Source organism: Malaclemys terrapin, chromosome 22, assembly GCF_027887155.1.
Source record: "Malaclemys terrapin pileata isolate rMalTer1 chromosome 22, rMalTer1.hap1, whole genome shotgun sequence".
Taxonomy (NCBI): domain Eukaryota; kingdom Metazoa; phylum Chordata; order Testudines; family Emydidae; genus Malaclemys; species Malaclemys terrapin.
Window position 1 is genome coordinate 2,998,887 of NC_071526.1, and position 26,840 is coordinate 3,025,726.

The window sequence follows — 26,840 nt, forward strand, 5'->3', positions numbered from 1 at the left end:
GAACAAGGTCAGCTCCCAGACTGCTGCACTGGGCAGCACAGCATGGGGAGGAGGTGACCAGCCCTTTGTGGAGAAAGAAGTGGTTCAGGACTATTTAGAAAAGCTGGACGAGCACAAGTCCATGGGGCCGGATGCGCTGCATCCGAGGGTGCTAAAAGAGTTGGTGGATGTGATTGCAGAGCCATTGACCATTATCTTTGAAAACTCCTGGTGATCGGGGGAGGTCCCGGATGACTGGAAAAAGGCTAATGTAGTGCCCAGCTGTAAAAAAGGGAAGAAGGAGGATCCAGGGAACTACAGGCCGGTCAGCCTCACCTCAGTCCCTGGAAAAATCATGGAGCAGGTCCTCAAGGAATCAATTCTGAAGCACTTTGGGTATGTCTACACTACGAAATTAGTTCGAATTTATAGAAGCCGGTTTTATTGAAATCGGTTGTATACAGCCGATTGTGTGTGTCCACACAATAAAATGCTCTAGGTGCTCTAGTCGGCGGACCGCGTCCACAGTACGAGGCTAGCGTCGACTTCCGGAGCATTGCACTATGGGTAGCTATCCCACAGCTATCCCACAGTTCCCGCAGTCTCTGCCGCCCCTTGGAATTCTGGGTTGAGATCCCAATGCCCGGATGATGCAAAACAGTGTCGCGGGCGGTTCTGGGTACATGTCGTCAGGCCCCTCCCTCCCCCGTCACAGCAACGGCAGACAATAGATTCGCGCCTTTTTACCTGGGTTACCTGGGTTACCTGTGCAGACAACATGGAGCCCGCTCAGCTCAGCTGAGCTCACCGTCACCATATGTCCTCTGGGTGCCGGCAGACGTGGGACTGCATTGCTACACAGCAGCAGCTGCTAACTGCCTTTTGGCGGTAGACGGTGCAGTAGACTGGTAGCCTTCATCGGCGATCTGGGTGCTGGCAGCCGTGGGGCTTGCCTTTTGGCAGTAAATGGTGTATTACGACTGTTAGCCGTCCTATTACAAGTCGGGTCATCGCACATTAGCAGAGTCTTCCCCGAACAGCCGATTGTGCAATAGGCCTGAAGACCATCGTCATACACCGCCCCGTATTTGCTGCCAAGCACCCAGAAAGATGCCGAGGGCTATCAGTCACGCTGCACCGTCGTCTTAAGATGTAAAAAATAGATTTGCTCTGTGTTCATTTGCTTCCCCCTCCCTCCGTCAAATCAACGGCCTGCTAAACCTAGGGTTTTCAGTTTAATCTTTGGGGGGGACCATTCTGTGACAGTTGTTTGTGTCTCTCCCTGATGCACAGCCACCGTTCTTGATTTTAATTCCCTGTGCCTGTACGCCATGTCGTCACTCGGCCCCCCTCCCTCCTTCCCCTAGTCCGTCAAATACTACGTTTGCGCCACAGCTCAGAGAGCCGAGAAGCGGTTCGTGCTTTTTCTTTGAATTCTGGGTTGAGATCCCAATGCCCGGATGATGCAAAACAGTGTCGCGGGCGGTTCTGGGTACATGTCGTCAGGCCCCTCCCCCCTCGTCACAGCAACGGCAGACAATAGATTCGCGCCTTTTTACCTGGGTTACCTGTGCAGACAACATACCACGGCAAGCATGGAGCCCGCTCAGCTCAGCTGAGCTCACCGTCACCATATGTCCTCTGGGTGCTGGCAGACGTGGGACTGCATTGCTACACAGCAGCAGCTGCTAACTGCCTTTTGGCGGTAGACGGTGTAGCATGAGTGATAGCCGTGGGGCTGGCAGCCGTAGGGCTGCATTGCACCAGCCCCTTGCAGGCGATGGTATATTATGACTGGTACCCATCGTCGTCATACTGGTATGGCTGTCAATCATGGCCACCTGGGCAGACATGCTACTGTTTTGATGATGATGGTTACCAGTCGTAATATACTATTTTCTGCCAATTGCCCAGTATTGTCTGCTAAGCACCCAGAAGAGGCCGAGGGTGATGCTGGGTGCTGGCGGACGTGGGGCTGCATTGCTACACAGCAGCAGCCCCTTGCCTTTTTGCAGATGATGGTATATTATGATTGGTACCCATCGTCATCATACTGGAGAGGCTATCACTCATGCTGCACCGTCGGCTGCCACCTTAAGATGTAAAAAATAGATTTGTTCTGTATTCATTTGCTTCCCCTTCCTCCGTGAAATCAACGGCCTGCTAAGCCCAGGGTTTCCAGTTTAATCTTTGGGGGGACCATTCTGTGTGACAGTTGTTTGTGTTTCTCCCTGTTCCTGTACCTGTACGCCATGTCGTCACTCGGCCCTCCCTCCCTCCCTCCCTCCCGCCCTCCCTCCTTCTCCTGGTCCATCAGATACTACTTTCGCGCCTTTTTTCTGACCAGGCGCCATAGCTAGCACTGGGATCATGGAGCCCGCTCAGATCACCGCGGCAATTATGAGCACTATGAACACCACGCACATTGTCCTGGAGTATATGCAGAGCCAGGACATGCCAAGGCGAAACCCGGACCAGGCGAGGAGGCGATTGCAGCGCGGCGATGAGAGTGATGAGGAAATTGACATGGACATAGACCTCTCACAAGGCACAGGCCCCAGCAATGTGGAAATCATGGTGTCACTGGGGCAGGTTGATGCCGTGGAACGCCGATTTCTGGGCCCGGGAAACAAGCACAGACTGGTGGGATTGCATCGTGCTGCAGGTATGAGACGATTCCCAGTGGCTGCGAAACTTTCGCATGCGTAAGGGCACTTTCATGGAACTTTGTGACTTGCTTTCCCCTGCCCTGAAACGCCAGGATACCAAGATGAGAGCAGCCCTCACAGTTGAGAAGTGAGTGGCGATAGCCCTGTGGAAGCTTGCAACGCCAGACAGCTACCGGTCAGTCGGGAATCAATTTGGAGTGGGCAAATCTACGGTGGGGGCTGCTGTGATCCAATTTGCCAGGGCAATGAAAGACCTGGTGATAGCAAGGGTAGTGACTCTGGGCAACGTGCAGTCAATAGTGGATGGTTTTGCTGAAATGGGATTCCCAAACTGTGGCGGGGCCATAGACGGAACCCATATCCCTATCTTGTCACCGGAGCACCAAGCCACCGACTACGTAAACCGCAAGGGGTACTTTTCAATGCTGCTGCAAGCCCTGGTGGATCACAAGGGACGTTTCACCAACATCAACGTGGGATGGCCGGGAAAGGTACATGATGCTCGCGTCTTCAGGAACTCTGCTCTGTTTCGAAAGCTGGAGGAAGGGACTTTCTTCCCGGACCAGAAAGTGACCATTGGTGATGTTGAAATGCCTATCGTGATCCTTGGGGACCCAGCCTACCCCTTAATGCCATGGCTCATGAAGCCGTACACAGGCAGCCTGGACAGGAGTCAGGACCTGTTCAACTACAGGCTGAGCAAGTGCCGAATGGTGGTGGAATGTGCATTTGGACGTTTAAAAGCGCGCTGGCGCAGCTTACTGACTCGCTCAGACCTCAGCGAAAAGAATATCCCCATTGTTATTGCTGCTTGCTGTGCGCTCCACAATATCTGTGAGAGTAAGGGGGAGACATTTATGGCGGGGTGGGAGGTTGAGGCAACTCGCCTGGCCGCTGATTACGCGCAGCCAGACACCAGGGCGGTTAGAGGAGCACAGCAGGGCGCGGTGCGCATCAGAGAAGCTTTGAAAACGAGTTTTGTGACTGGCCAGGCTACTGTGTGAAACTTCTGTTTGTTTCTCCTTGATGAACCCTCCAACCCCCCCCCCCCCGACCCGGTTCACTCTACTTCCCTGTAAACCAACCACCCCACCCCACCCTCCCCTCCCGCTTGCAGAGGCAATAAAGTCATTGTTTTTTCACATTCATGCATTCTTTATTAGTTCCTTACAGAGGTAGGGGGATAATTGCCAAGGTAGCCTGGGATGGGTGGGGGAGGAGGGATGGAAAAGGACACACTGCATTTTAAAACTTTAACTCTTATTGAAGGCCAGCCTTCTGATGCTTGGGCGATCATCTGGGGTGGAGTGACTGGGTGGACGAAGGCCCCCCCACCGTGTTCTTGGGCGTCTTGGTGAGGAGGCTATGGAACTTGGGGAGGAGGGCTGTTGGTTACACAGGGGCTGTAGCGGCGGTCTCTGCTCCTGCTGCCTTTCCTGCAACTCAACCATACGCTCGAGCATATCAGTTTGATGCTCCAGCAGACGGAGCATTGCCTCTTGCCGTCTGTCTGCAAGCTGACGCCACCTATCGTCTTCAGCCCGCCACTTGCTCTGTTCATCCCGCGATTCAGCCCGCCACCTCTCCTCTCGTTCATATTGGGCTTTTCTCATCTCCGACATTGACTGCCTCCACGCATTCTGCTGTGCTCTATCAGCGTGGGCGGACATCTGCAGCTCCGTGAACATATCGTCCCTCGTCCTACGTTTTCTCTTTCTAATGTTCACGAGCCTCTGCGAAGGAGAAACATTTGCAGCTGGTGGAGGAGAAGGGAGAGGTGGTTAAAAAAGACACATTTTAGAGAACAATGGGTACACTCTTTCATTACAAGGTCGCATATTTCGGCTTGCAGGCAGCCATCGTAGGCCACAGTGTTTTGGCTTTTTTAACCTTCTTAACATGCGGGAAAGGTTGCAAACAGCAGCGCATTTCCCATATCAAGGATGAATTGGGTTGTCCATTTAAAATGGGGTTTCAATGTAAAAGGAGGGGGCTGCAGTTTCCCGGTTAACATGCGGCACAAACACAAGTAAACCACCCCCCCCCACACACACACACACGATTCTCTGGGATGATCACTTCACCCCTCCCCCCACCGCGTGGTTAACAGCGGGGAACATTTCTGGTCAGAAGAGCAGGAACGGGCGCCTCTGAATGTCCCCTTAATAAAATCACCCCATTTCAACCAGGAGAGCTTTCTGGAGATGTCCCTGGAGGATTTCCGCTCCATCCCCATACACGTTAACAGACTTGCTTGCTTTTTTTTTGTAATGTTTACAAATATTTACAAAGTTACACTCACCAGAGGTCTCCTGTGTGCCCTGAGGGTCTTGGGTGAGTTCGGGGGTTACTGGTTCCAGGTCCAGGGTCACAAACATATCCTGGCTGTTGGGGAAACCGGTTTCTCCGCTTCCTTGCTGCTGTGAGCTACCTACAGTACCTCCATCGTCATCTTCCTCGTTCCCCGAACCGTCTTCCCTGTGTGTTTCTCCAGTGAGAGAGTCATAGCACACGGTTGGGGTAGTGGTGGCTGCACCCCCTAGGATCGCATGCAGCTCCGCGTAGTAGCGGCAAGTTTGCGGCTCTGCCCCGGACCTTCCGTTTGCTTCTCTGGCTTTGTGGTAAGCTTGCCGTAGCTCCTTAATTTTCATGCGGCACTGCTGTGTGTCCCTGTTATGGCCTCGGTCCTTCATGGCCTTGGAGATCTTTTCTAATACTTTTCCATTTCTTTTACTGCTACGGAGTTCAGCTATCACTGCTTCATCTCCCCATATGGCGAGCAGATCTCGTACCTCCCGTTCGGTCCATGCTGGAGCTCTTTTGCGATCCTGGGAGGACTCCATCACGGTTACCTGTGCTGATGAGCTCTGCGTGGTCACCTGTGCTCTCCACGCTGGGCAAACAGGAAATGAAATTCAAACCTTCGCGGGTCTTTTCCTGTCTACCTGGTCAGTGCATCTGAGTTGAGAGCGCTGTCCAGAGCGGTCACAATGAAGCACTGTGGGATAGCTCCCGGAGGCCAATAACATCGAATTCCGTCCACACTACCCCAATTCCGACCCGCAAAGGACGGTTTTATCGCTAATTCCCTCGTCGGAGGTGGTGTAAAGAAACCGGTTTAAAAGGCCCTTTAAGTCGAAAGAAAGGGCTTCGTTGTGTGGACGTGTCCAGGCTTAATTCGGTTTAACGCTGCTAAAGTCGACCTAAACCCGTTGTGTAGACCAGGCCTTAGAGGAGAGGAAAGTGATCAGGAACAGTCAGCATGGATTCACCAAGGGCAAGTCATGCCTGACTAACCTAATTGCCTTCTATGATGAGATAACTGGCTCTGTGGATGAGGGAAAGCAGTGGACGTGTTATTCCTTGACTTTAGCAAAGCTTTTGATCTGGTCTCCCACAGTATTCTTGCCTGCAAGTTAAAGAAGTATGAGCTGGGTGAATGGACTATAAGGTGGATAGAAAGCTGGCTAGATCGTCGGGCTCAACGGGTAGTGATCAATGGCTCCATGTCTAGTTGGCAGCCGGTATCAAGCAGAGTGCCTCAAGGATCAGTCCTGGGGCCGGTTTTCTTCAACATCTTCATTAATCATCTGGATGACGGGATGAATTGCACCCTGAGCAAGTTTGCGGATGACACTAAACTCGGGGGAGAGGTAGATATGCTGGAGGGTACGGATAGGGTCCAGAGTGTCCTAGACAAATTGGAGGATTGGGCCAAAAGAAATCTGATGTGGTTCAACAAGGACAAGTGCAGAGTCCTGCACTTAGGACGGAAGAATCCCATGCACTGCTACAGACTAGGGACTGACTGGCTAAGCAGCAGTTCTGCAGGAAAGGACCTGGGGATTACAGTGGACGAGAAGCTGGATATGAGTCAGCAATGTGCCCTTGTTGCCAAAAAGGCTAATGGCATATTGGGCTACATTAGTAGGAGCATTGCCAGCAGATCGGGGGAAGCAATTATGCCCCTCTATTCAGCACTGGTGAGGCCACATCTGGAGTATTGCATCCAGTTTTGGGCCCCCCACTACCATAAGGATATGGACAAATTGGCGAGAGTCCAGTGGAGGGCAATAAAAATGATCAGGGGTCTGGGGCACATGACTTATTAGAAAAGGCTGAGGGAACGGGGCTTATTTAGTCTGCAGAAGAGAAGAATGAGGGGGGATTTGATAGCAGCCTTCAACTACCTGAAGGGGGGTTCCGAAGAGGATGGAGCTTGGCTGTTCTCAGTGGTGGCAGATGACAGAACAAGGAGTAATGGTCTCAAGTTGCAGTGGGGGAGGTCTAGGTTGGATATTAAGAAAAACTTTTTCACTAGGAGGGTGGTGAAGCACTGGAATGGATTCCTTAGGGAGGTGGTGGAATCTCCTTCCTTAGAGGTTTTTATGGCCTGGCTTGACAAAGCCCTGGCTGAGATGATTTAGTTGGGGTTGGTCCTGCTTTGAGCAGGGAGTTGGACTTGACCTCTTGAAATCTCTTCCAACCCTAATCTTCTATGATTCTATGAAAGACCACAGGTGGAAATCTCAGCTGAAAAAGTGAATGTTTCAGAAAATGATGAGCATCTGATAAAAGGGGGTTAAAATGGAAACGTATTTGGCCTTAGCCATAGCAGTCCCTTGCTCTCACTTTAATTATCAAATGCATCATCTACGGTAGCAGTTAAAGTCCAGATCCTCCAAACCTTCCACACACATTTACCTGCAAGTAGTCCCACTGGAGTGCATTTATTTGCAAGATCAGGGTCTAGCTTTCTGTAACCACATCGCCGAGGAAGTTGTTACTGGCATACATTGGACCCAGGTTCTTGGGATCTAAAACCACAAGTTTCTAGTGTCTGAGCTACAGAATGAAGCCTGTCACATACTCATAAATCTCTATACATAGAGTAGCCACTAGAGGGAGACGGAGAGCCACATACAAGCGTGGGTTACATTTGTAACTCAGTTTTAAACTAGAAGCTCCAATCCTGCAGTCCTTATATAGACAACACTCACTGATTTTAGTTAAGGTCTGTAATGCTCTCTTCACTGAATTATCAAACCAGTCCCCCTGTATGCAGTCCCACTGTGCAGCTTTCAGTCCTGACCATGAGGCTCATTGAAGAGCCCCCAGCACTAATCAGAAGACCCTTTGATCCTGACCAAGGTCCAGTTGGGGTAATTACACGCTGCTAACCCAGATTTCCCCTACGGTTTCCATTGAATGTGGCACTCTTGTCACCTCCTGTCCTCACACTGTTACTCACTCCGATTCACTTTGTGTTGTGGGGAATACGAAGTATTTTGAGGTCTTTCAGTATGAAAAGTGGTATATAAATGCAAGATGTTATTCTGCATAGTTATGGGAGATACTGCCTTGCATGAAGGGGAGTAAAGGCCAAAGCTGGCATGGAGGTAGGTACCTCCTTCACTGGGTTCTGAAAGAACAGACACTGCAGACGATCAGTTCTTGCAATCTGTGTATCTGTCTTTCTCTGGCAGCCTGAATCCCTGCCCATGTTTCTCGTGGTTTCAGCTGGCTGTGAGAGTGACTCTATGGGAGGATAGGAGGCTGTTTGCTCTTCTTGCATGTGCCCCAGTTTCCAGCTCTCAGAATGTGCCACGGTCAAGTGTGGTAATGGGGAGATATTTCACCTCGCAAGTGCTTTGCTGTCAGGAGATGAGCTGTCATTCCTGGATTGATGGCAGGGGAGCCTCTGGTGACAGACTGGCAGTGTTTGCACCAGATTGTCACTATGGAGAGACAATTACAGACCTCAGTCCAGCTAGGCTAATGAAGCCAGTCACCTGGAAAGCCCTGCTGGTAAATGGCAGGGCAGGAAGGCATCTCCTTAAGGGTTGATGTTCCCTGTAATTATGGAATATTTCTCCTCTAATCTGACATGCAGCATTTCTCTTTGTGGTGAGGCTCCCAGCTCTCACTAGCACATCATCCCATGGAGAGAGGCATGTTCAGAGCCACGCCGTTCGCTTAGCCCGTCTATGGGTCTTCTCAATACAGCTGCTTTTAAGGCCACCTTCAGCTGGGACAGAGCTGGGATATATCGATAAGCCTTTTAAGTGCTGTAGCTGGATGCTGCTGTGGTGGAGGGAGGAGATGAGACCCTATCACAACTGACACATTAGGGCCGCAGTGTATTAAACAGCACAGGGCACTCCGAGCTGCCCCCAGGTAGGCTGGCAGGCAAGTCTCGCCAGCTCTATCTGCAGCAAGGAAACTCACTACCAAGGTCCCACTGTTGGAGGCAGGCTGCCAGGTCAGCGGTGTCTCCGTCCCATAACCAGCTGTCCTTTCCATGACTGCTTAGCCGGCTCCTCCTGGGAGACATACCTGAGCAGGGAAGGCTGTCCAGGCCGGCAAGGATCCCCTTGCTCCTTGCTCCACCTATCCCAGCCCACTCATAGTGGCAGGTGCAGCTAAGGGGACACTGACAGCTTGGCTCCAGGTGGCTTTTTATCCTCTCCTTCATAATAGCAGAGAAGTGTAATAAAACCCAGCCACAGAGCTTGGCTTCCTTCACCTCTCTGAGGCCTCAGCCCAGCTGCCCCATCCCACTGCCTGGGGCTCTGTAGGCAGGATGTATTGCATCAGGCTAACAATTGTTAGTAAAATAATAACATTAAAGCAGATGCTGTTAACTCAAAATCCAGCTCTTTTCCAGCCCCTCTGCCTGCCCTGAGTAGCTTTGCCTCTTTGTTGGGGGTTTACAATCCTCTTGGCCTAGTTCTCAGAATGATTTCCCCTCCTTTGCTGGTGGGTGGAAGAATTCGCACACTCACACCAGGGGGCTCTGAGCCAGCAGGGAGCCGGGGCACTAACAGGACTCGCTGCTGTCAAAGCACAACGGAAACTACTGGGAAAAGAGAGAATCTTTTGTTCTTTGAGCTCTTTCATTTTACAGCCATCGTAACTGTTACTTGCAACAACGGGAGGTATTATTCACTATTATTATTATTTATGTGTAATATCATAGCACTTAGGCGTGCCAGCATCATTTCCAGGTGGAAATGGGATTTTTATGTTGACAGTCACCCTTTGCCCCATCGTCTGACCCCTTGTTCTGTCGTTAGTAGCTGCTGAACAGTAGCAGATGTCGTGGGCCATGCAGGGTGGCTTCCTGCTAGAGGGGAAATCAGTGATGCGAGTCTTGGCATATTCTGTAATTTGTTTTGTTTACACTATATATGCCAGCCCTAGCACAGAGGTGGTCACAAATGGCACACAAACAAACCCCCTTAAAGGGATCTCAGCCCAAAAGCCACTGCCCACTTCATAGAATCATAGAATCATAGAATATCAGAGTTGGAAGGGACCTCAAGAGGTCATCTAGTCCAACCCCCTGCTCAAAGCAGGACCAATTCCCAGGGAACGACTCTGCCTCAAGAATTGATTCTTGTTAGAGATCCTGCAAACTCTAGTGCAGTTTGCAACAGATAGCCCCCTCCATGAATCTGTAATGACAGATCTAACGGCAATACATAGCACTTCATCAAAGATTAACAATGTGCTTGCATGCTAAGAAGAACTTGTAAGACCAATGTAGCAAGCCAATATAGAAACATAAGTGGGAGGGATAGCTCAGTGGTTTGAGCATTGGCCTGCTAAGCCAAGGGTTATGAGTTCAATCCTTGAGGGGGCCACTTAGGGATCTGGGGTAAAATCAGTCCTGCTAGTGAAGGCAGGGGGCTGGACTCAATGACCTTTTGGGGTCCCTTCCAGTTCTATGAGATAGGTATATCTCCATTTATTTATTTATAAGCCCATCTGGTGACTGCTCCCAACAACAAAAGCTCTAGAGCATATCTCCCCATACTAACATGCTTGAGGTGCTGTTCAATGTAATTCAAATATAATGAAACTAGACCCAAAGGTTTGAATGTGGGAGACATTCAGCTCCTCTCTAACTGTCCTCTTAACATTTAATGTGAATATGACTGATTGAGGGGGTCAGATACAGGGAAAGGCCTAAAGAAGGAGGTGCTCAGGGTTTGGAATATTCTGGCAACATTCCCAGGGCTTGAACTGGGGTCATACATGGCTGCAAGGTACATACCCACTTTGTTTGATTCATAGATTCATAGATTCTAGGACTGGAAGGGACCTCGAGAGGTCATCGAGTCCAGTCCCCTGCCCGCATGGCAGTACCAAATACTGTCTAGACCATCCCTGATAGACATTTATCTAACCTACTCTTAAATATCTCCAGAGACGGAGATTCCACAACCTCCCTAGGCAATTTGTTCCAGTGTTTAACCACCCTGACCGTTAGGAACTTTTTCCTAATGTCCAACCTAGACCTCCCTTGCTGCAGTTTAAACCCATTGCTTCTGGTTCTATCCTTAGAGCCTAAGGTGAACAAGTTTTCTCCCTCCTCCTCATGACACCCTTTTAAATACCTGAAAACTGCTATCATGTCCCCTCTCAGTCTTCTCTTTTCCAAACTAAACAAACCCAATTCTTTCAGCCTTCCTTCATAGGTCATGTTCTCAAGACCTTTAATCATTCTTGTTGCTCTTCTCTGGACCCTTTCCAATTTCTCCACATCTTTTTTAAACTGCGGTGCCCAGAACTGGACACAATACTCCAGCTGAGGCCTAACCAGAGCAGAGTAGAGCGGAAGAATGACTTCTCATGTCTTGCTCACAACACACCTGTTAATACATCCCAGAATCATGTTTGCTTTTTTTGCAACAGCATCACACTGTTGACTCATATTTAGCTTGTGGTCCACTATAACTCCTAGATCCCTTTCTGCTGTACTCCTTCCTAGACAGTCTCTTCCCATTCTGTATGTGTGAAACTGATTTTTTCCTTCCTAAGTGGAGCACTTTGCATTTGTCTTTGTTAAACTTCATCCTGTTTACCTCAGACCATTTCTCCAATTTGTCCAGATCATTTTGAATTATGACCCTGTCCTCCAAAGCAGTTGCAATCCCTCCCAGTTTGGTATCATCCGCAAACTTAATAAGCGTACTTTCTATGCCAATATCTAAGTCGTTGATGAAGATATTGAACAGCGCCAGTCCCAAAACAGACCCCTGCGGTACCCCACTTGTTATGCCTTTCCAGCAGGATTGGGAACCATTAATAACAACTCTCTGAGTACGGTTATCCAGCCAGTTATGCACCCACTTTATAGTAGCCCCATCTAAATTGTATTTGCCTAGTTTATCGATAAGAATATCATGGGAGACTGTATCAAATGCCTTACTAAAGTCTAGGTATACCACATCCACAGCTTCACCCTTATCCACAAGGCTCGTTATCCTATCAAAGAAAGCTATCAGATTGGTTTGACATGATTTGTTCTTCACAAATCCATGCTGGCTGTTCCCTATCACCTTACCACCTTCCAAGTGTTTGCAGATGATTTCCTTAATTACTTGCTCCATTATCTTCCCTGGCACAGAAGTTAAACTAACTGGTCTGTAGTTTCCTGGGTTGTTTTTATTTCCCTTTTTATAGATGGGCACTATATTTGCCCTCTTCCAGTCTTCTGGAATCTCTCCTGTCTCCCATGATTTTCCAAAGATAATAGCTAGAGGCTCAGATACCTCCTCTATTAGCTCCTTGAGTATTCTAGGATGCATTTCATCAGGCCCTGGTGACTTGCAGGCATCTAACTTTTCTAAGCTTTTTGAGCTGCTGCTGAGCCCTTCAGAATCGCAGCTTCCGCTCTAGACCAAAGTATGGCTCTGGCCCTTGTAGTTGTGAAGAAAACCTTCAAAATGTGAACCAGAGAACAACCAGTGCTCTGCTCTGCAGTCAGCGGGAAGGAATAGCTCTGGAAGGTACAAATTGCCTGGTTTGTTCCAATGGGGCCTTAACACTGAATAATTAATACGTAAAAGTCAACATAACTATTTCACTGCTGATGAAAGCATGAGAGAACAGAGCAGGGTAGCATGGCATGAAGTGGTATCTGTATCTGCACTGTGAATGATGGCTTCTTTTGGCACGTGGGAGACTCCTGCTAATTGTTCTTCCTCCAGACAGGAAGATGTCCAGCTGTAGGAGCCCCTGTATGCACGGAACGTCTGGGCATCTCCTGTGAATGGTTTCTCTTTCTGATGTCTGACGGGGAGGCTCAGGCCCAGTCTATGCCACACAGTTGGGTCGACATAAAGCAGTTATGTCTGTGTCCATACAACAGCTCCTTCCACTGATGTAAGTGCCCCACTACACTGACATAATAAGGCTTTGTTTACACCAGCACTTTTGTTGGCAAAACTTTTGTCATCTGGGGTGTGAAAAAAACACACATGCCCCTGACATGAGCTTCACTGACAAAAGGGCCGGTGTGGACAGCACTGTCAGCAGGAGAGTGTCTCCCACCCACATAGCTACCGCCGTGCACTGGGGGTGGTTTGATGATGTCAGCGGGAGAGTTCTCCCCGCCGGCATGGAGTGGCTACACAGGAGACTTACAGTGGCGCAGCTGAGCCTAGTGGAGATACAGCCTAACTCCACCTCCACAAGAGGCACAGGGCTTCCGTCGGACCATGGAGTTAGGGTGATGCATCTGCTGTTGGCTGTCTTGTCAATTTCATGCTCCACTGGCTCCCCAGCCGGGCTGCCACCCAGACTCTGCTCCGTGCCCTGCTGGGAGCCCTGCTGCCTCCCTGGGGTCCTGGCTCCCTGCTTGGAGCCTGGCTGCATCATGGCTCCCATCTGGGAGTCTGGCTGCCCCCCGGCTCTTGGCTCCCTGCTCTCTGCCAGGAGCACAGCAGCCAGCCGCACTCCAGGTGAGATCTCCCCCCTGGAGGCAAGAAGCCCTGGACAGGTTTGCCCCCTCTCCCAGTGCAAAGCCCAGGGGGCAGCTGGGCTCCCGGCGGGGAGCTGAAAGCCCTGGCTCTCCACCCCCAACACTGCCACTCTTCAGTTGGTGGAAGCGCCCTGAAGTCGACACTCACAGTCGTGAGCCAGAGCCACTCCAGACAGCGTGAGGTACACCACAGAGCCTCTGCCGGCAGAGCCCTCCAGTGTAGACGTGTCCTATGCGAAGAGGCGTTTTCCCTGCATGATGTTAGCTATGTCGATGGACACGCGTCTGTCTACACAGCTGTGTCCACAATGGCGGGGTTGTGAGTCAGGGACGTGGTCTTCTCACACCCCTGGCTGATGGAGCTGAGATAACTAGAGCCAGCCTGGGGGGTGGGGGGGGCGGGGGTTGCACATAGGCCATTGGGGGCTATGCAGGGAGGTGCCATGGGGTAGGTGGGCTCCTGGGCTGGGAGCCAGGCACTGCTGGGAGCTGAGCCCTCCTCTGACAGTGTCTTACCTGGGGACCGAGAAGAGTCATGGCCCCTCTGTAAAGGGGACCCAATGTGCAGCCTCCCGAGGGCAGTCAAGGGAGGAATTGGTTCGTGGCAGCGCAGCACAGCATTGCTAGCTGTAGACGGGCTGCTCCCTGCTCCTGCTGGCTCTGCCTGAGGGCAGCTGGCAGAGTCCTCACTACGGGGCACAATGGGCCTGAGTCATGGTGCTGCCACCCCAGAGACTCCCCCTGGCATAGGGGCCTCTACATGCTGTCCCCAGCACAGGGGACTTGCCGGGGATGGGGCGGGAGGGGATTGCATGCCTGGGAGGGGGTCCATCTTCTGGGCTGGGCTGGAGCCTGGCAGCCCAAGTGGTGAAGGTGAAAGCTGCTTGTCCGTGATCCTGGCATGGGCTCAGGAGCGGCTCAGGTCACAGGGAGCCAGCCTGGAGGGCAGGAGTCTGCTGTCCCTGGCTGTCGGGAATAGCTGAGCACTCGCTCCTGCGCTGACTGGTTCCCGTGGAGGGGGCAGACTGAGGCCCGTGGGCAGAGTCGGAGCGTTTACATGGAATGACAGGCTCTGCTGGAAGGGAGAAGAAAGTCGAGGTGCAGGCGCCAGGGGGGCTGTCCCACGGGGCCGTGATGCTTCCTTTGTCCATCTTCTCCATCAAATCAAACCAGTTCTAACATGCTGTCCAGCTTCCCTCCGGAGCAGGTGTGACGTTGTGCAGTCTATATGGTTTTATAAAAATATAAGTGAATATAATGTAACTGGGATATGCTTCATGCAAAAGGTCTCTTGTAAGGTATCATTACAAAGCTCATAATCTACTGAGTGTGATCATCCTATTTGTAGAAATGTACCACTCTTGTATCTAAAACTAGAAATATAAAACATAACTCTGAGGGCCTATTGTAATTACGTAAAGTGTGGGCCATTAAGGATGGTTTGGAATCTTGATGACTCCCATTGTCTGCAGATGGCTGTATTTACCTGTGAGTCTTCCTGTATATGTGTGTGCTGGCAAGTGAGTAATGAAGTCTTGCAGTGACATGTGATCATGTCACCTGAACTGGAATCCATCTTTAACCTGGTGCTTTTCCAGTGGGGGGGGGGGGGTGGAAACCCAGAGGGACAAAGGGTTCCTGCCTTATGCAAAAGATATATAAAGGGGTGGAAGAGAACAAGGGGGGAGAGGAGCCATCATGAAGAATCCCCTAGCTATCACCTGAGCTGCAACAAGAGCTGTACCAGGGGAAAGAATTGTGCCCAGGCCTGGAAGGTGTTCAGTCTGAGAAAAAACTTACTAAAGCATCTCTGAGGGTGAGATTATCTGTATTCAGTTTGATTAGACATAGATTTGCGCATTTTATTTTATTTTGCTTGGTGACTTACTTTGTTCTGTCTGTTACTACTTGGAACCACTTAAATCCTACTGTCTGTATTTAATAAAATCACTTTTTACTTATTAATTAACTCAGAGTATGTATTAATACCTGGGGGAGCAAACAACTGTGCATATCTCTCTATCAGTGTTACAGAGGGTGAACAATTTATGAGTTTGCCCTGCATAAGCTTTATGCAGGGTAAAACGAATTTATCTGGGTTTAGACCCCATTGGGAGTTGGGCATCTGAGTGCTAAAGGCAAGCAAACTTTTGTGAACTGTTTTCAGGTAAACTTGCAGCTTTGGGGCAAGTGATTCAGACCCTGGGTCTGTGTTGAAGAAGACGGGAGTGTCTGGCTCAGCAAGACAGGGTGCTGGAGTCCTGAGCTGGCAGGGAAAACAGAAGCAGGGGTAGTCTTTGCACATCGGGTGGCAGCTCCCAAGGGGGTTTCTGTGATCCAACCCGTCACAGCAGGCCGTGGGGCATGGTCTCCAGCAGCTCCCTGACACACCCAGCCTGCTCCTCGGCCCTCTGTAATCCTGTCAGATCCTCACAGCCCTGATACAATCCCAGGCCTTTCGCAACCGTGCCCAGGAGAGAGGGGAAGATCACACGCCTCACAGGAAAGGCTGGGAGTGTGTGGAAGGACGTTTGTCTCCCCGAGCAAAGCTTTGGTCGCACTCTCCCTGCCTCCCTTTCATGTGCTTTCAAAGGCAGCCTGACGTTGGGAGCAGCTCTTTCCAGTCACAGAACTTCTCCGACTGCCTGAGTTTGTGCTGAGAGCAGCAATCAGAGCCGCTTTGTAGCACACAGGGAGAGAGAGAGAGAGTCATACACGTACAAACACACGCCCGCACACATGTACACACGTACACACACACACACATACACACACCTCGAGGTAGAGAGAAACAGACACACTTGTAGAGGCACCGACAGACACATACCTGCTGCACCAGAGAGACGCCTACACATGGAGACAGGCATTCAGAGACGTGCACAGAGATGGGGAGGCACATGCACACACACAGACAGGGAGAGCTGGGCACACTCGCAGACATGCACACCCCAGTTTGGTTCAGCTCTACTCCATGGCAATGACACTCTCTACAAATGCTGCCCAAGTGCAAAGCAACCCCCTGGATCTGGGCCATCAAGAGAAGAGCAGTTTTGCAGTGAAGCCCCGTCACCGTGGACTCAGGCTGTCCGGACCAGCGCAGGGAGTGAACAGCAAAGGCCAGACAGCCTGATTCTATTGGCCAGCCTGCAAAGCTGGTCTTTTCTTTCCAGGTCTTTAAGGAGGGAGCATGGGGTGGGTTGGTGCCTTGAGGGCTACTGGGAGGGTTTGTGGTTTCAGCTCCGTGCCAGTCAGTGATTTTGTCTTTGGAGCATGTAAGGAGAACAGGACACTGGACTTAGTTAGAGCTCTTGGCTTTTGCAGGAACGGGTAGGAGTCCCAAAGTGATGGGCAAGATACCTAGAGACTGGGTAGGTGCTTCTTTTGGGGCACAAATCCAAATAAAGAAATAAACTTGATATCAGCCATCCACGGTGAATGGGGCTTCCCAGGGGCCCATGTGCCACCACAGTCTGTCCCTCACGGTGCAGCGCAGTGCCATCTCTGCCCTGGCTCTCCTTCCCAGAGCCAGGCCCAGGTTTTCTCATCACTTTCTGATGAACTTTAGCATTTTCAATAGCTGGAAGAGTGATTCTCACAGCCCCAAGTGTTATGGCTCCTGGAGTAGAAAAGGTTTCCCTTCTCAGCCTCTGCCTGTCAGAGTGCTCCTCTCTGCACCCAAACTGGGCTCCAGATTCTGTGTCTGGCTACTGTCTGCCCTTGCTTTGGAGAGAGGTGTGAGATCCCTGGCACGCTAGCTTGTTTCTGAGCTGTCCTTCACAGTGACTTGTATTGTGGTGTGTGGGGTGTTGTCTAGCGTCTTGAGCATCATCCGGCTTTGGGTGAGGTTGTTTGCGCCTCTCGCAGGAGGTCCCTGAGGCCTCGCAGTGAGGTTTGACGGGAGTGGGTTGAGTTCTTGGCCCTCTGGCATTTTGCTGCTCTGGTTGAGGTGATGCCAGATGCTGAGCGTGGTTTCTTTATGTTGATAAGGAGGGTGAATTGGCTCAGATCTGCTCTTCAGTCAGCACAGCAAGAGTCCTTAGTAGACTTTCCATCGGGTGCCGCCCCAACCGATACACCCAGTGCAGAGCCAAAGGGCGATTGTTTCTTCATTCTGGAGGCCGAGACAAAAATGATTGGGGGGAGGGGTCGTTTTGTTTTCAGGTGTTTTTCCCTTTTTTTGTTTATTTAATAACTACAGCTAAGCACCAAAACAGATTGTTGTTTTGAAACAAAGAGTCAGAATGTTTGGTTTGAAATGAACTGTTCCTACTTTTTCAGGGGGGAAAAAATCCATGTTGGGGGCCAAAACTATTTGCCAAATTCAACCCAAAGTCACAGATTGTTTCAGTGCCTTGAAAAATGCTTCATTTTGACAGATTTTGGGGCGAAAAATGTTCCCCCAGCTCTAATCCAGTGCTAGGGAGTGAGCCTGGCCCCGGGAGAAACGATCTAACTGTAACCCTTCTGCCAGGCCGAGTTGATAGCAGCAAGGGCCGGGTTCAGTACATAGGGGTCCCCTCCTAACACCGTAACACAAAACTAGCTTGAGCCCCCACCCAGTGACCTGGGAAAATCTTACACACACCCCTGGGCGCCTCAAAGAGGCAATACTTCCCCTCTTGCAAGCACAGAGTCTCGGTGTAGCAGAAAATGTTTAATAACATGAGGTAAATGACATAGCATTAAATTGGGAAAACACCACAACTAGAGTTCATAGACCAAACCATGAGCGAAGACCCACCCCAGCAAATAGGGGCCATGTCCTTTCCCGTTGGTTCTTGAAACCAGCAACCCAAAAATCACCCAAAGTCCCAAAAGTCCAACAACCCCCAAAGTCTCTGTCCCTGGTCAGTGCAGCCCTAGAGTTCAAAGGGGGGCATGCAGGGTGTTACGGGGCACCTTACGTGATCCAAGGCCGACCGGCAGCCTCTCCATGGGGTTCCGCCACAGCCTTCACCACGAGCCGCTCCACTCCACCAGCCGTCCCGTGAGCCGCTCCTGCCGTCCCACAAACTGCTCTGCTCTACCAGTTGCTCCACTCTGCTCGCCGTTCCTTGGATCGCTCCAACTGTCCCCCCAAGGCTCCGCTCTGCTAGCTGCTCCTCCAGCTGTCCCCGCAAACTGCTCCGCCAGCCGCTTAGCAATATAGCTTCAGGCTCCCCAACTAGTTAACACACAGTACTCAGTGATCTCAGCTCTTAGTAACTTTAGCTCTTTTGTGACTTCAGCTAGTAGTAGGGGATCCCCAGTGCTGGTGCACTATTAGCCCAAAGTGAATTCAGCTCAGCAGCCTGTAACTAGACTCCTAATGGAATCAGACTTAGCTCTGACATTCAACAGTGGAGAGAGAAGAAGGTGCAATTGGTGTCTCAGGCACACAAAAAGGATCCACCCTACTAGGTACAAATACCTATCCCCAGCCTCTCTCTCTCAATTCACTAGATTTTGTAACCCACACCCCTTGTCAAGTGAGTGCTACTTAGTTAATGGTGAGGCCGTCTGTCATACAACAGTTCCGCTGGCCTTGATTCACAGAATCAGGGTAACAAAACTTTATTCTTCGTGCCCCAATAACAGAGAAACTGGGGATCCCACACCAGCCAAAGTGACCACTTTCAGTTGCTGTTGTTTCATGCCAGGCGAGTGGGTGTGCCTATGCAAACCAGATCAGCCCCTGGAGTTCTTTTCCACACTCGCCATAATTCACCACCAGATGTCAGGGTAGAGCTCGTCCTGACTCTGCTTACATAACAAACTGGCAACTGCTGTGTAGGGAGGCGAGTCTGGCACTGAGCAATGAGAGCAGGTGAAGCTCATGTTCTAGGGTTCCCCCTCCCTGAGGCCAGGAGTCAGCACTGAGCTCCCAGAACATGGGCCTTTCCCCAGGGGACTGCTCCCCACACCCCATGTGGTACAGGGCCCCTGCTGCCAGGTTGGGTCTGGCTGGTGCTGATGCGCTGACTCGACACCTGCCAGCATCACACAAGCTGCAGATGGCATAACAGGGCCACCTCCTGCTGAGCCAGAGAGCTCGGGGCTGCCCGGATGGGGAGAGAGGCCTTGGCATTGCCCCACAGTGATGGGCACCGGGGCTTCTGTGGGTGGCAGTGCCTTAGGCGGGCTGCCAATCCTGGAAATGGGGCACTCCACTATGGAATCCCATTGGGCTGGCTGAGCTCTTGGGAGTGAGCAGGGGTTGCTGGCCCATTCTGTGCCATGGGCTGGCATTGCTGCGTGGGGCAGTGCAGAGAGCTGGGAGGAGAGGCCAGTGCAGGGCACATGCTTCTGAAAATGGACCAGCATTGCCATGGCAGCCTCTCTGGCTTGCTGCAGCTGCTGCACTGGTCAGGGCGGGGATGAGGGACATTCCTGCACCCCCACCATCATTCTGCCTGGGCTCCCCATCGTGCTCACAATGTTCATGGTACAGAGTCAGAGAGGTTAAGGGACTCGCCCAAGACTACACTATGAGTCAGTGTCAGAACCAGTGGCGCTCCCAGTGCTCTGAAGTCTCGGTCATGCAGGACGTTCCAGCTTCCCGCCCCAGAGAGAAAGGGAAGAGTGCTCGGTTTGGCCGCTGCTGCCTGTCCTGACTGATCTGATCCAGGCACAAATTCCCAAGATGCTACGGCCAAAGGCAGGTTGGCTTCACTGCCGTCTCCTCTTTCCCTGCTGCTCTGAGTCAGCTCTGGCCACTTGTGAGGCACAGGCTGCAGGGACCTGGACCAGCAGCGGGAGGGGGCATTGAACAGTGGGGAGGCATTTCAGGCTCCAGTTGGTGCCCGGGAGGAAGGTCCTTAGGTAGCAGCTGTGTACAAGCACTATGCGGCTGGGCACAGGGGGTGCCAGGACTGGATGCTGCCAGGTGGGGAGTGGAGGAGAACAGCTGTGGGGGAACAACGTGAGAGGCTGAGGAGCCGAGAGGTGTTTGTGCAAAACGTACTTCACCCAAGATTCAGAACCAAAGCACCAGGAGGTGTCTAAGGGACCCTCCTTCTCTCAGTGCTGCTGTTACAGGAGTTCCCACACTGTGACAGGTGCTGTCCAGACAGGCCCTTCCTCCAGCCTGAGATGGCCATGGCGGCGTATGCAGGTATCCTAACAGAATTGGAGGACATTTTCCCAGTGATTCCCCCCCGGGAAGCTAGAGCTGCTTTTCAAAAAGGGGACTTTTTTGCAAATTGTTTTATTTGAAATGTTCAGGGGGGTTGACAAAACGCAAAAATGAGACAAAAATGGGGGCTTAACTGTTTTTTTTTGCTTCTTCCCCCCCCCCCCCCAATTCTCCCCCTTTTTCAGTGACAACTCTGAAAAAGGGAAAAAAGCAAGGAGCGGGGAAGGAAGAAAGGAGGGAAAAGTAATAAAATACAAACATTTTAAATAACTATTTTTTACCAAAAATATCAAACTAAAAATATTGCCCTTTTTCTAAATCTCTGGTATGAAAATTATTTTAACATTTTCAAAGTTTTTACCAAAAACTCATGGCCATTATTCAACCAGCTCTGCCAGTGAGCCATTGTCAGTTGGTTCATTTCTTTAGTGTCTTGTGACCCAAATAGAGTGCTGTGCCATTTTGCAGAGCCTTGATCTCTGCACACGGGGTCCAGCATTCATTTTCTTGGCAGAGAACTCAAGTGGCAAGAGAGAAGAGGAGGACAGAGAAAAAGCAAAGGCGATGGGGAAAAGGAGAGCAAGGGCTGGAGCAGAGAGAGCGGAAAGGCCCTGACCTTTGCCCCTTGCTGGAACGCAGTGTTTGGGGAGCAGGCTAGGTATAAAACCCCCATGCTGGAATGTGGGTGCTCGGGATGTTCACTCCCTGGATCTTAGCAGCCACACAGCTTGTTGGGTGCTGGCGTAAGGCACGTGGGTGGGACTCGGCGGGTGTGTCACACTCCCTGAAGTCTCTTGGCCACTTCATCTTAAACATACTTAGAACAATTCCTGCCTGAGGGCAGCTTTGTTCCCTGTTCCTGGCACAGATGCGCTGAGGTTTTATGGACAATGCCCAATAGCTGGCAGGTGCTGCCCCATCCCAGGCTGGAAGCAGACACCCTATGGGGCACATTCCCCTGGCCCCCCAGCCAATGAAGCTGCACTAGGAATGAATTGGCCCCTGGTTCGGGTGCAGGGCTTTGTCATTTCACCTTTTCTCTCACACACACTCTTCCCTCGGTGCCCCCTGACCTGTGCAGTCTCCTCAGGCCCTCTCCTGGGCTGTGGTTTGAGGTGTACCCGGGGCGGAGCCTGGCCGGAGCCAAAAAGACAGATGCTGTGTAAGATTCCTCCCAGCTCATCCCGCAGCCCAGCTCTGGGTTCCCCAAACAGCCCCACCAAGGCCTTCACTCCTGGCTTGCACCACGTCCCGTCATTCCAGCTCGGGGCCCCACAGTGCAGCTCTGCTGACACACCTGGCCAGAAGCACTGACGTTTAGCTTTCCCCAGGGGTGCTTCACCCCAGCTCTGCCCCAAGGCCCTGCCCGCACTCCGCACCCTTCGCCAAGGCCCCGCCCTCACCCCACCTCTTCCCGGGCTTCCCCCAAGGCCCCGCCCTCACCCCACTTCCCGCCTCCACCCCTCCCTTCCCCCGAGGCCCTGCCCTCCCCCACCTCTTCCCGCCCCTCCCCCGAGGCCCTGCCCTCACCCCACCTCTTCCTGCCTCCCACTCTGCCCCTCCCCTGAGGCCCTGCCCTCCCCCACCTCTTCCCGCCCCTCCCCCGAGGCCCTGCCCTCACCCCACCTCTTCCTGCCTCCCACTCTGCCCCTCCCCTAAGGCCCCGCCCTCCCCCACCTCTTCCCGCTCCTCCCTCGAGGCCCTGCCCTCACCCCACCTCTTCCTGCCCCCACTCCACCCCCTCCCTCGAGGGCCCCGCCCACCTGCTGCTCTCCACCCTCCCACAACTACCTAACAGCTGATCAGTGGCGCAGCCAAACAGCGCGCTGCCCCCACCCCGAGCACTGGCTCCGTACTCCCATTGGCTGGGAATGCAGATGAGAGCAGCAGAACTGCCTGCTGTGCCTCTGCCTAGGAGTTGGACCTGTTGATGGTCGCTTACGTGGCGCAGCGCGGAGTCAGGACAGGCAGGGAGCCTGCCTTAGCCCCCTGCTGCACTGCTGATCAGGAGCCGCTGGAGGTAAGCCCACACCCCTACTCCAAGTCCTAAGCTCCTGCCCCAGCCCTGAGCCCCCCCCCAACCCAAACCCCCCTCTTGCACTCCAAACACCTCATCCCTGGCCCCACCCCAGAGCCCACACCCCCAACTGGAGCCCTCACTCTCTCCGCACCTCAACCCCCTGTCCCAGCCCAGTGAAAGTGAGTGAGGGTGGTGGAGAGTGAGCCACCGAGGGAGGGGGGATGTAGTGAGTGGGGGGCAGGACCTCAGGGAAGCGGAGGGACAGGAGGCGGGGCCTCAGGAAAGGGGCAGGGCTAGGGTGTTCGGTTTTGTGCAATTAGAAAGTAGTGCCTTAGAACCAACCCCTGCCCAGCAATGGCTGAATTAACGGGACACAGGGTGAGATCAGCCCACCAGGTCTATGTGCAGAGAGTTCCACAGACCATGTATCTCTCCCTTTCATGAGACCTCTGCCTTGCTTTGGGCTGGGCTGCTGAGACAGGCACTGGGGCCAGAGCTGCTGTGGAGACACAGGGCTTCCATGTGGCTGCTCTGTCCTCTCCCCACACGGCTCCAGGAGATGGGCGGGATTTGTGTCTGGATCCCAGGGCCTGTTGCAGAGGGCTGGGGGAAAGCCGTCCCCGATGGAACAATGAGGGGTGCATGCTCCTATGCCCAAGTTCCCTCCCATGGGATTTAGTGTGGGAGAGCACAGTCCAGTCCACAATCAGACTAACTGGGTCGAGAGGCTCACATGCAGAGCTCACACGGAGACTCCAGGGACCCAGCTGTGTCTCTGGCTTGGCTATTTACACAGAAAACCCTTCCTGTATGTGGCTGCTCCACAGACCCCTGGGCTCCCACCAGACAGCTCCGGGTTTGTTTGCTGGGCAATGCTATGTAGCAGGGCGAGTGTTTGCAGCACCACATCCAGGGACACTTTCCTCAATGTTACACATGAGTGAGAGAAGAAGGATGGAATGTTCACAGGCAAATACGCTGACAACATCCTGACCACCGCAGGCCCAGGACAGAGAATCCCGGTGCCAGGCAAAGCCCCCTGCCTTGGCACTGGGATGAGTTGTGATCATCCGGCCGGGGAAACATGGGCGGGTGCTGGAGCAAGGGTTGAAAATACTGGGGCTAATGCTTTAGAGGCGAGACAAATAGAAAGGCACTAGGCAATGGGGAATGGTGTTGAGAAGGTAACCGGGCTCCTTTCTCATGCTATAAGAATGAGGAAAAGGAATTTTATTTGACATAGTGCACAATTAGCCAGTGGAACTCACCGCCACAAGGTATTATTAAGAGCCAGAGTTTAGTAGGATTCCAAAAAGGAGTAGACATGTATATGGATAATGAGAACATCCACAGATACAACAGACAAGACTGAAAGGGAATAGGCTATCCTCCCTTCTTCAAAGGATAAGTGCAGACTAGGAAGCAGCGTCTCCTAGGGACAGGCTATCTTGTGATTATCCGCTCTTTCTCCTGAGCATCTGGTGCCGGCCACTGTCAGAGACAGGAGCCTGCATTGCAAGGCACTGGCCTCTGCTCCGGTCCTTGCTGGCAGTCCCTCTGCGCCGAACTTTGCCTTTCCGGGGCTGGCTGGCTGACTTTGTGCCACCGCCTCCATGTTCTTCCCAGCAATATTTGACATTCTTTGAGCCTGCCCTGGATTCTCAGACCCCTGAAGCGCATCAGAAAGAGTTACACGGCTAAAGGAAATGTTCATCATGTGATAACGAGTGGAACACACCGTTTCCTTGGCAACAGAATCTTTCTGGTAATTTAGCAATATTCCAGGGCTGTGCTGCTGGGCAGCGCTTTCTCCAGTAGAGGGCGCTGGGCACTTGCTGATTCTGTGTCCCCGAGAGCTCAGCCTGGCAGGCACCAGCCCAGGGCTGATGCAGTGTTATAAACGGGATGCTGCCCAGGGCCTTTCTATCCGGCTGAGGTTTCGTGGTGAGCATGCACCATCTGGCTCCAGCTCACTGTACAGGCCTTGGTGTCGCTGGCACTACTGCCTTGTTAAATCAGAGCCTGCCCCGCGGACCGGGAAATGAGCCTTTGTCTGTGGTCCAGCGGCTGAAGCTCCCCCAGCTCCTTGGCCTGGCAAGTGGAGGGGAAGGGGGCTCGGGTCAGTGCCGTGCCAGGCCAGCACTTGCTCTGGGCAAGGCACAGACCCACGGTCAGGCGCGTGTTCCCCCGCCGGAGAGCTGGGTAGGGGAGCACAGCTCGCCAAGGAGAAGGCAGCAAGGGTGTCAAAGCTTGCTCCTTTGCAGGGGTCTGTCTTCACACACACTGCAGCACTGGGTCACCCAAAGGTCTGGCCTTAAATCGATGTGCTTAGACGGGTGCCCAAGGCAGTGGGGATGCTCTTAATTGAAATTAAGCCTCTTGTTTGGGGATTTAACCTGCCACTTCCTTGTTGAGTTAAACTAAACCAATATTAAACTGAATTAAGCATCTTCACACAGGAGTTTGCACCCATTTAAGTTAAAATGGTTTAAAAACTGATTTAAAGTTAGACTGGTGCAACTTGGACTCTAGACAAGGCTGGAGATCACAGCAACAACCCTGTAACGACTGCACCCTTTGTTTCTCAAAAGGCCCCATCAGAGAAGATACTTGTCGGTTAAACCAGATGTTGAATTTGGGGGTGAGATTTAAAATTGACCAGAAAAGCCTGTGAGACGTTTTGGCGAGAGCGGAGGGGGTAGCCTAGTGAGGCAGGTGCGTACACTACAATGTGTTTGATTGAAATGGCGCCTTTCGACCAGAAGGACAAATTCTGCTCTGTTGCACTGGGGTAAAGCCAGGTTCACTCAGTATAACAGAGCTGGATTTGGCTCGGTATGTTGGTGTACGCAACACTCTTTGCTTCACCCACTACTGAAATGCAGCCACCCCTGGGGTGGAACACTGCAGCCACTCTGCACCCATCAATGCTACAGAATACCCTCCGACAGGAAGTGACTAAGATACTGCATCCAGCTGAAAGTCAGGGAGATTTTAGGGTGCAGAATTTAATCCTCTAAAGTGCAATATGCCCAGTGCAACAAGGCAAACACCTTCGCGCCGGTGAGAATCACCTGGAGCTCTGCAGTACCATGTTCCCAGGGGGCCAGGGCTGGCTCTCCGTGGCCTCACACCCTCAGCACCCTTTGGCTGATTCAGTGACCCCTGAGCATCAGGCCTTGTGAGCGCCAGACTCTACCAGGAGCAGCCCCAAAGGCTTCCCACAAGTCCCGACTCCGAGCTCCTGCCAGGGGCAGGTGGGGGCCCAGATGCATCTCCACTAGCACATAGCAACCTAGGCTGCACTCACTGGGGGGCTGGGCTGTGTTCCTCTGACCTGGGAGTGCTTCACCTCTGTCACCTGCTCAGCCCCACAGCAAACGCTGCGGCAGCCTCCAGCCGCCACCCAGAAACCCCCAGACATTAGTTCCACCAGTCCCTCTCCCGGAGTAGGGGCATGTGGTCCCCATCACCGCAGCAGCTGGGACCCTCACAATCATGAATGGATTTATCCCAACATCCCACATGGCTGGGCTCTCCTCCCCATTGGGCAGACAGAGCCCCAGGTACAGAGACACTTGAGTGACTCACCCAGGGTCATGCAGGAAGTCAGTATCAGAGCCAGGACTTGAACCAAGGTCTCCCAAGTCCACTGGATCAGCCTTCCTCACTAGTCCTAGCGGTATCTGCAGACGGTTACCACATGGATCAGTCTGTCTACTATAGCAGATTGCTAAAGCCCATGGCTGGTATCAGCTATATGCACACACAGGCACGGCGAAAGTCGAGTCTCCTAGTGGCTGCATAGACTCCATGACTGTCACCTATGCCACATGGACTTTGGGGTCATCAGCAGGACTCAGGGCCTTCTGCTCCCAAAACGTTCCCCACGCCACTCTAGCTGCAGGAGATACTCTACCAGTGGGAGCAGTGATACAGTTTATATCCTCCGGGGGGAGGGATAGCTCAGTGGTTTGAGCATTGGCCTACTAAACCCAGGGTTATAAATTCAATCCTTGAGGGGGCCATTTAGGGATATGGGGAAAAAATCTGTCTGGGGATTGGTCCTGCTTTGAGCAGGGGTTGGACTAGATGACCTCCTGAGGTCTCTTCTAACCCTGATATTCTATGATTCCAAGGCCCAGACTACAAGCGCAGCACGCGCTCCATTCACGCGGGGCACTGTATGCTTCGGCCTCTTCTCTCCCTGGGCCATGTCTCCCTCCTCAAAGCGCTGTACAGCTTGTCCCAATGGTGACAGTGCTGTCCTGCGGCTGGAGACTCACG